The following is an 8,945-nucleotide window of genomic DNA, read 5'->3' as shown; positions in this document are numbered from 1 at the left end:
AGCTATATGGTGTAAGAATTTTATACCAGCAATATAAAACAACTAACCATCTCCACAGTAGTCTTAAAAGTTATATATGCAGTAAACATTATTATTAATGAGCAGATAAGAAACCATTACAAACATGAAGAGTGGACATTTAAATGTAGTTATATCGAGCTAATAAACCTTAAAAATTAACAGACTAAATCTCAAAGCAGACTAGATCTCACCTGCATTGAGTAGGCTAAGTTTAAGTAGCCTGTTACTTAACACTGTTGCTAGTGTTAAGTAGAGGAAGTTTTCTTTCTCTTCCCTTAACTCTGGTATCTAATGTGTAAAAGTGCAATTCAGCCATCTAGTCTTCCCTTCTCATACACACTACAGAGACCCCATCTCCACTTACCACCAACACTCTGAGACAGGGAGATCAGATTTGCTGTCTGCACAGCAGGCAAATACTAGCACACCTTGCATATGACATCTCTCTGTCACTTTTCTCTGCTTTTGTCTAGTCAGTCCTTACCCAGAAAACCAACCCAGATATTCATATCTGGGTTTAGCCTTGAATTTTGGATTCAGCACAGAACTCTCTGCTTCTGAATCTACCTCTTCTCCTCCCTTCATCCTCTCACCCCCAAACTGCTCACTACCGCTTCTTCTATGACTCCTTCTCAATACAGAAAATGTATCGGACATTTTCAGGCCAGAGGTCTAAGCTCTTGAATTTCATGTAGGGTAATTCCTTTGTCTGCCATGGCTTGACCCCTCTCCAGCCCCACCCCAATCCCCAGTTCTATCTTCCATGGGTTCTATCCTCCACAATTTAACAAGCAGCATCCAGGGCTCCACCTTCAAACCTGTTGCAGGCAGGGTGTTTGCTGGGCTTGCCAGGACCTCACCTCATTATCATTTGAACCTTGACAGTTATCTCAGTTGATCCTCACACGGGAGGTGGGTTAGGGTCTGTAACTGTATTACTTCCACTTTAAAAATAAAGGAGCTGAGGTTCAAGAGAGGCCTTGATACTTGTCCAGCATCACACAGAAGTGAAACTTTGACTGGAGCACAGGTCTTCTGACTGAAAATTCCTTGCTTCCTGTAAGCATTTCCTTCTGTTTCTAAGCATAATTAAAACAAAAAATGCCTGGCCTTTTATGAAATTGTAAATTCCTTGAGAATGGAATGTCTTTTTGTCTTTAGATATATTCTCTCTCAAAAATCCAATACGGGCTCACCTAAGACAAAGTCTTGCACAATATTTGTGAGAAACAATAATTCTGTGCAAAGTAAACACAGGCAGCAGAGTGAAAACGTAAAACCAAAGTGTAAAGGAAGAAGTATGAACATTAACAGCACTTACAGCTGATGGCTTTTCTAGGAACGGCTTTTACAGAACTTGCATATTTGAGAAATGAAACGAATCATGGCATTATAGAATATTAGAAGCAGGTCATAAAGTCTTTATGATCTTCTTACCCAATCTCTCTGAATTGAGAGAATAGCCAACATTTAGAAGGCAATATGGAATAAAAGAACCTGAAGAGTAAGCTTTTTTTTTTTTTTTTTTTAATTCTAGAAAGTCTTTATTCAAGAGTTCTGGTCATATTTCTCTCGGGATCAGCACTTCCTAGCATTACTAAGTTGTATAAATGTACAATATGAGCAATGTTCATCTATTCAAACATCCAGTAAGTCAGTATCTTTTAGATAATGTTTAGGTGCTTACATCATTTTTTAAAAAACTTTACCTCTTTGTTTTTTAACTTTCTTTAAAGTCAAAAATGGATTTAAAAAATGTGTTACAGTTTTGCTTCTTGACTTTGTGTATATAATATACAACCACAAAGTCTTAAATTCTTACAGCCCTTTTTTATTTAAAAAACCTCTTATCTTAGCATATCAAAAAGCAACACTGCCTTTAAAAGTGATCAGAATATAACACAAACATTTTATCTAATGAGATCAATATCAAAGTTATCTTCTTTGATACTATTTATATCTGCAACCCAAATAATGCTCCCAGAACTTTAAAAAATATTAAGCTCCTAGGATGACTTCTCTAGAAGCAGTTAATAAAGTGCATTAATCTAAGAAAAGTAATTTTCAATGATCATAGACAATGACATAGGACAAGAATATATAGAAATGAAAATTGAATTTAAGTGAAACCTTAACTATATATAATAGGAATAACAGTTGTGAAATATATTATAGTTGACTCTCCATATCCATGGGTTCTACAATAGTGATCTAAAAATATTCAAAAAAACAATAAAAAACAAATTTTAAAAATACAGTATCACAACTATTCACATAACATTTATATTGTATTAGATATCGTAAGTCATCTAGAGATGATTTCAAGTACACGGGAGTATGTGTGTAGGCTGTATGCAAATACTATACCATTTTATACGAGGACATGAGCATCCTAGATTTTGGTATCTGCAGAGGGTGGGGGGTTAGGGGAAATGAGATCGGGGGGATGGGGAAGGGGGGCCAGGAGGGGACAGTAGCATGTCCCGGAACCAATCCCAGATGGATACCAAGGGACAACCGTAATGTGATTTTCTCTTTGCATTTCTTTGAATGTGATCTTCCTAGCCTTCTAGAATCATCCTTTTTGCCTCAGGAGATTTGGGCTTGTAGGAATGTAAAGGGATGGAATGAGTTCTCGCTCAGTCTTTATCCATCTGAAAAGTGGGCCTTTGCAGTCGCTGGTGAAGCACTGGTTTTGAGAGTCAAGCTTTGTCCGGAGTAAAAGGAATTTCTAAGTTCTCCAAAGACTCCTTTTATGATAGAAAAACTTGGAGATCTGTGTATTGAGTTTTACAATAAGCCACAGGGAAAGGAAACCTAGGATATGATAATAAGAGAAGACACACCTGCTTAGGGAATTGGTGGGGAAGTTTCCAGGAGAGGAGGAAAGAGAGATTCTAAAAAAGGAAGCATGGGAAAAAATGGTATGTAGAATGAAACATACAGAATGGAAAGATCTATAGGAAAAGCCCCTGCTTTCTCTCCCCGACTCCCTACCCCAGCTATAAACTGAACCACCAGTCAGGGATGGGGCTTGGTGAGAATAGGAGTTGCCTAAGTTGCAAAATGTAGGCAGGCACTCGTTCTCAGTATTGCACGCCTGAAGGGGAGGAGTGAGTGCCTCCTTAAATTTTGTGCCCTAGGTACCTCCGTAGCGTCAACTAGTCCCACCCCTGCCACAAAGATGGGCCAGAATCACAAGCCATAGGTTTGGTACCCTACTTTCTCAAGCAGATAACAGGAAAACCTGTGAGGTCTTGGAGTGGCACCACACTCAGGGCAGCACCACGTCCAACATGATGTGGGAAAGACAGGCAGCCACCTGCACAGATGGTCTGAAATAATGTCACTGATTCCCATAGCTTTCTCAGAAGTTTCGACGTGACCTATCAGGGGGATAAGGAGATGCAGAGAGGACCAGCAGAGGCCTGGGGATGGAAATGAAGATTGTCAAGGCAAGGATAGAAGACGGGGGTTGATGGGATCTATGATCAGTAGCAGGTGGGACCGGTTTCCTATTAACAGACTGAGGACACATCGCGTGTACAGACCCCAGTGCAAGGAAATGCCTCAACAAGAGGCTAGGAAGGAATGAAATGACAACCCACGGGCCTGTGTGTACAGGTCTGAAACCCAATCATCACTACCTACACAGATCGTGTGAACTCTCCCATACACCAAGGTGCCTTGGGGAGAAGAGCAGTAACTCAAAGAGATATTGTGTTCCTTTTCATTGGCAATTTTTGTTTTTGTTGTTTGTTCTGTTTTCCAATGATAATGAATAGGATGTATTAATTGTTTCATAAGCAAGAATAAATCAGCTATTCAAAACAACCAAAAAACTGCACTTATCTTTAGAAATATTAGTGTGTTGAATTTTAACAGCTTTATTGAAGTGCAATTAACATGTCATAAACTGCATAAGTTTGGTAAGTTTTAAGATAGATGTACTCCTGTAAAATCATCACCACAATCAAGGCAATGGACATTTCCATCCCTCATGCACCTTTGCAACCCTTGATTTCCATCACTCCCCTCCCATATCCATCCACAGGCAGCCACCAATCTGCCTCCACCACTGCAGATTTGCTTCCATTTTCTAGAATTTTAAACAAGTGGAATCATACCATATGTGCTCATTTTCATCTGGCTTCTTACACTTAGCATAATTATTTTGAGCTTCATCCATGTTATTGCTTGTATCAGTAGTTCATTTCTTTTTATTGCTAAGTAGTATTCCATTGTATTACTAGGCCATAATTTCTTTATCCATTCATCTGTGTTTTTTTTTTTTTTTTTTTTTTTTGAGACAGAGTCTCACTCTGTTACCCAGGCTAGAGTGAGTGCCGTTGCATCAGCCTAGCTCACAGCAACCTCAGACTCCTGAGCTCAAGCGATCCTCCTGTCTCAGCCTCCCGAGTAGCTGGGACTACAGGCATGCGCCACCATGCCCGGCTAATTTTTTCTATATAGATTTTTTTAGTTGTCCATATAATGTCTTTCTATTTTTAGTAGAGACGGGGTCTCACTCTTGCTCAGGCTGGTCTCGAACTCCTGACCTCGAGCGATCCACCCGCCTCGGCCTCCCAGAGTGCTAGGATTACAGGCGTGAGCCACCGCGCCCGGCCTATCCATTCATCTGTTGATGGAAGTTTGGGTTGTTTCCAGTGTGGGGCTATTAAAAATAAAGTTTGACATGAGAGTTGCAGTTGTAGCGCATCTTCAACACTTGAGGTGGCTAGTCTTTTTAATTTTAGCCATCCTTCTTGGTGGGTAGTGGGATCTCACTGTGGTTTTATTAATGGCTAATGATTTTGAGTGTATTTTGTGTTCTTTCTATCTGTGTATCTTTGGTGAAGCATGTGTTCAAATCTTTTGCCCAGTCAGTCTTTATTGGGATGTTTGTCTTCGAATTATAGAGTTTTGAGAGTTCTTTACATATTTGCATACAAGTTCTTTATTAGTTATACGCTTTATAGGTATCTTCTTCTAGTCTATAGCTTATCTTTTCACTCAAAAGCGTCTTTTGGGGATCGGAATAGCTAAGAAATACTTGCTTAGATATCTAAAAAGGTATTTAAGAAGTATCTAGGAAATCTCTGTCTCACCCAAGGTCTCAAGGACTTTTCTCCTGTGTTTTCTTCTAGAATGTTTATAGTTTTAGGTGTTACATAGTGTTAAAATTTGACTCCATTATATGTAATTGAAAGAAAATCATTACTTGCAAACAAATACTGAACAGCACATGAAACAAGTTGATGTAGCATAGTGGTTGAGAATTCAGTATCTGAGACAGACTAAGATTCTAATCTCAGTTCAAATATTTACTAGCTATGTGATCTTAACCAAGAAAATATTTAACTGCTCTGGTCTTGTTACCTCATCTATAAAATTGGGGTAAGAACAGTTCCCAACTCATAAGGTTGCTCTGAGGCATGAGATAGTGTATGGAAAGCACTGTAAAAGTCACATAGCTAATAATCACTAATGTCATCAAGTTCACTTGATGAGGAGAATGTCCAGGCATAGCAAACAGATGAAAAGATGGCTCCTGCATAGCTGAATGAACCGATTATACGTCTGCACACATTTTCCTGGACTAGGATGGGGGATAGACTGAGGGAGGATGCTGCATCTGAGTCCAGCATTTGTTTTTCTGAATGGAGTGGTAAAAGGGGAAGCCATTAAAAAAATGGATGGTGAAAGTTCTAGCAGAGGAGTAAGAACAATGCTTTGGATCAGCTGTAAAAGAGTAATAATAGAGCTGAGAGTATGTCCAGGCAAAGATTGCAGTAGATGACTACGCATGACTACTGCTCCAGTGAGCTAAGAGAATAGGGGAAATATAGGTGAAATTTTGCACAGCACTGTGGAAAGACATCTTAGCCTAGCTTTAACTAGCTTTTTGGTGCCTGTGATATGAGATTAGATCACAAAATCTCTAAGGTCTAGCAGCCTGTGAAATTTCCAGTCTGTGCTGAGGAACTGGGAGCAGGGAGAGGAGTGATCCCTGAAAATTCCAGATGGTGAAAATAAAACAGAATTCTGGAATTGACAGTTATCGAGTATATCCAGTTCCTTGTGGAGTGATTTGTGGCTGATGGAGGAGAAAGAGGGTAATAAGGTATTTTCCCAGAGCCTCTGTTCTCAGTGAATAGCACATGAAGTATTGGATTCACGAAGTGAGATTGCTAAGGAAGTGAGAGGGAAAATATACAGAAAAAGGATGGATGTGTGGGCAGATAGATCAGTGTCCAAAGTCTGGAGTTCTACTCATTGGACACAATTTCTCTGAGGATCGTTTTGAAAATAGGGTGCTTTCTCATTTTTTATGTACGGTTTAAAACAACTTTTTTAAGCCAGTCAGTTACTGCTATGAAATACATTTCCAGCCTTTAGCTTCCCAATCAGTGCTCTTTGGGATAAAAATAAATTTAAGCATTTGCCCAAGGAAAACAAAACTGACATGTTCAAATAATTTTAAAATTCCTTCCAAAGATAATAATATATTAATTCAGTTATCTGAACTATCTTGGCCTCTGACGTTTTCTGTACAAGTGGATAATTAAAAGTCAAGTGTACAGTTTTCAGTAATGCAATTATCAATGTTTTATTTAGGTTGAAATTTTGGGAAAGGAAAACTCAGACTCGGTTTTATCCATTCATTCAACATATTTATCGACACCTACCATGCCCAGCACTGTACTAGGAGCTTTTATTCATTTTCATCTATATGTTTTCTTATTTAATTTTCCCATTAACTGTATTTTTGGCAAAAGACACTTAAAAAGTTTAAAACTTGTCAAATTTCTTACTGTCAGTAAGAGGTAAAGACCTCTTGGAATATTTAATCTAGTTGAATAGGCAGATACCTCCAAATAGTAGCCTAAGGTAAGTGCCATCATAGACATATATTAGCCTATGTGGCTCCCAGAGGAAGCTCTGGGAAGGCCTTTAAAAAATGAATAGAGCTTTGACAGGTAAATGTTAGGCTGTGAGAAGGGGAAGAGGTAGAAGAGAAAGTCAAAGTAGAGGGGGAAAATTTTCACAGAAACCTATTGGCCAGATAATGCCTGGGGTGGTTGTGAAACAGTCAGCTGCTGTAATTTGGGAGAGGGGATGGGGCAGTAGGAAATGTCAGCATGTGACAGACTTGGAGGCAGATGAGATATAACTGTAACAGGCATCAGGAAGACAGCAAAGCATTTTGACCAGGACAATGGCTAGGTCAGAGCTGTGTTTTAAGAAATACTTCCTGCAGTCCTTAACTAATCTGTGGTAGCATGGGCAGAAGGAGAGGAGACTGACGGCAGGGAGGTGGTGGAGGCCATCTCGGCGATGCCAGGAGGACTGGCAGTGGGGCTGTGCCAGAGGAGAGGGAGAATTTCACTCCCCATCCAAAGCGTTCTCTCATAAGTTCTCTTTGCTACTATTCCTTGGACAATAAGGTAGAATTAGCTAACTACGTGATTTGAAAGGGTTATTTGTTGGTGAGTCGGCTTGTTCCTTTTTGGGCAACTAATAAGCAGCTCTTTTTGTGCAGCAAAAAGATAAAACCCAAATGTTGCTCCAGCAAAATCAGTCCAGTTATGATGTAAAGAATGGACTTGAGAGAGCCAGTTACTCCTCATCTGGGTACTGGGGAGTAAGGAATGGAAGGAACACTAGCAATCAGTAGGAGATCTTAAAAGGATGGAATCAATAGAGTTTTATTGGATGGGAAGACTTAATGGTAACTTCCAAATTTTAAACCCAGTGGCTAGGGAAGTGGGGTCTCCCTGTGAGAAATAAGAGAAGACAATGATTTGGGAAGAAAGATAATGTGCTTATTTTAAATAGGTTGAATTGAAAATAACAATAGGACTTTAATGAAGAAATATCCAGGAGCCAGAGTTGGTGTTCTTGAAAGAAGTAAGGGCTGGAGATAATATAGTCAGAGGTTGTCTGCATGGAGATGTCTGTGTTGAGGGACAATATGGTGGCAAACAGATGATGACTTAGGGAAGACCTTTGAGGAAACAGCAGGAGAAGGGAACCCACCCAGACTGAAAGCACAGAAGGCAAGAGAAGTAGAATATGCGGAGTTGCAGAGGTAAAGGCAGGAGAGGTGAAGCTGGCAAAATGTATCAGACTTGCCAATGAGGACATGGGTATGGATGCAGGGGCTGTGTTTGGTGACAAAGGATCACTTCCTCTGGCAGTCTTCCTGCCTTCCCCTCCCACCCTACTCTAGGCCATCCAGGACTTATTTTCTCTCTTGCTGTTTGGCCTGAGCAGAGATGGCATTGAAAATGAGTTAGCCACCAGTTTGCCTTAAAATGCTCCCTAAAAGCAAGGATGGGGTGGGGGTGGGGGGTGTAGCCCAGCAGAGTGATGGGGGCAGGGGGGACTTGAGGGAAAAGTTAACACACTCCCAGAGAGCAGTTTCAGGAGAGCGTTGGGAAGTCAAACTGTAAGATGTTATGGAACCAGGAACATGGTAAGAATTGAAAGAAGTGTACTTGAGAAGAAAAATGGGCAGGGAGTTACAAGAAATTTACATTAAGAGAGAAGCAGAAGGAATCTAATGTTTAATACTACGGTAAGAGAGATTTGACTATGTTCCTAAACTGTGGTGAAAGACAGTGGAAAGGAGAGAATGAAGATGCAAAAAGGGGCAACCGTTAACCGATGCAGCAAGTTTGAGGACTGGTGAGCACGGGGGAGGGGCTACACTCAGGCTGAAGGTGGGGCTTGGGAGAAGGTGCAGAGAGATGGAGAGGTGAGACCTGGGCATAGTGAATGCACTTTGAAGAAGGAAGCTATGGCCTAAAGGCTGACCTTGACGTTCTAATATTGCCATTTATCAGTTGTGTGGCCGGTGGCAAGTGGCTTAACATTTTTCTGAAGCCTTAACTCCCCTTTTGGTAAAATGGTGCACTGAC

Source organism: Eulemur rufifrons, chromosome 7 (genome assembly GCF_041146395.1).
Source record: "Eulemur rufifrons isolate Redbay chromosome 7, OSU_ERuf_1, whole genome shotgun sequence".
Lineage (NCBI taxonomy): Eukaryota > Metazoa > Chordata > Mammalia > Primates > Lemuridae > Eulemur > Eulemur rufifrons.
The sequence above is the reverse complement of the archived record's forward strand: the minus strand, read 5'-3'. Positions refer to the sequence as shown.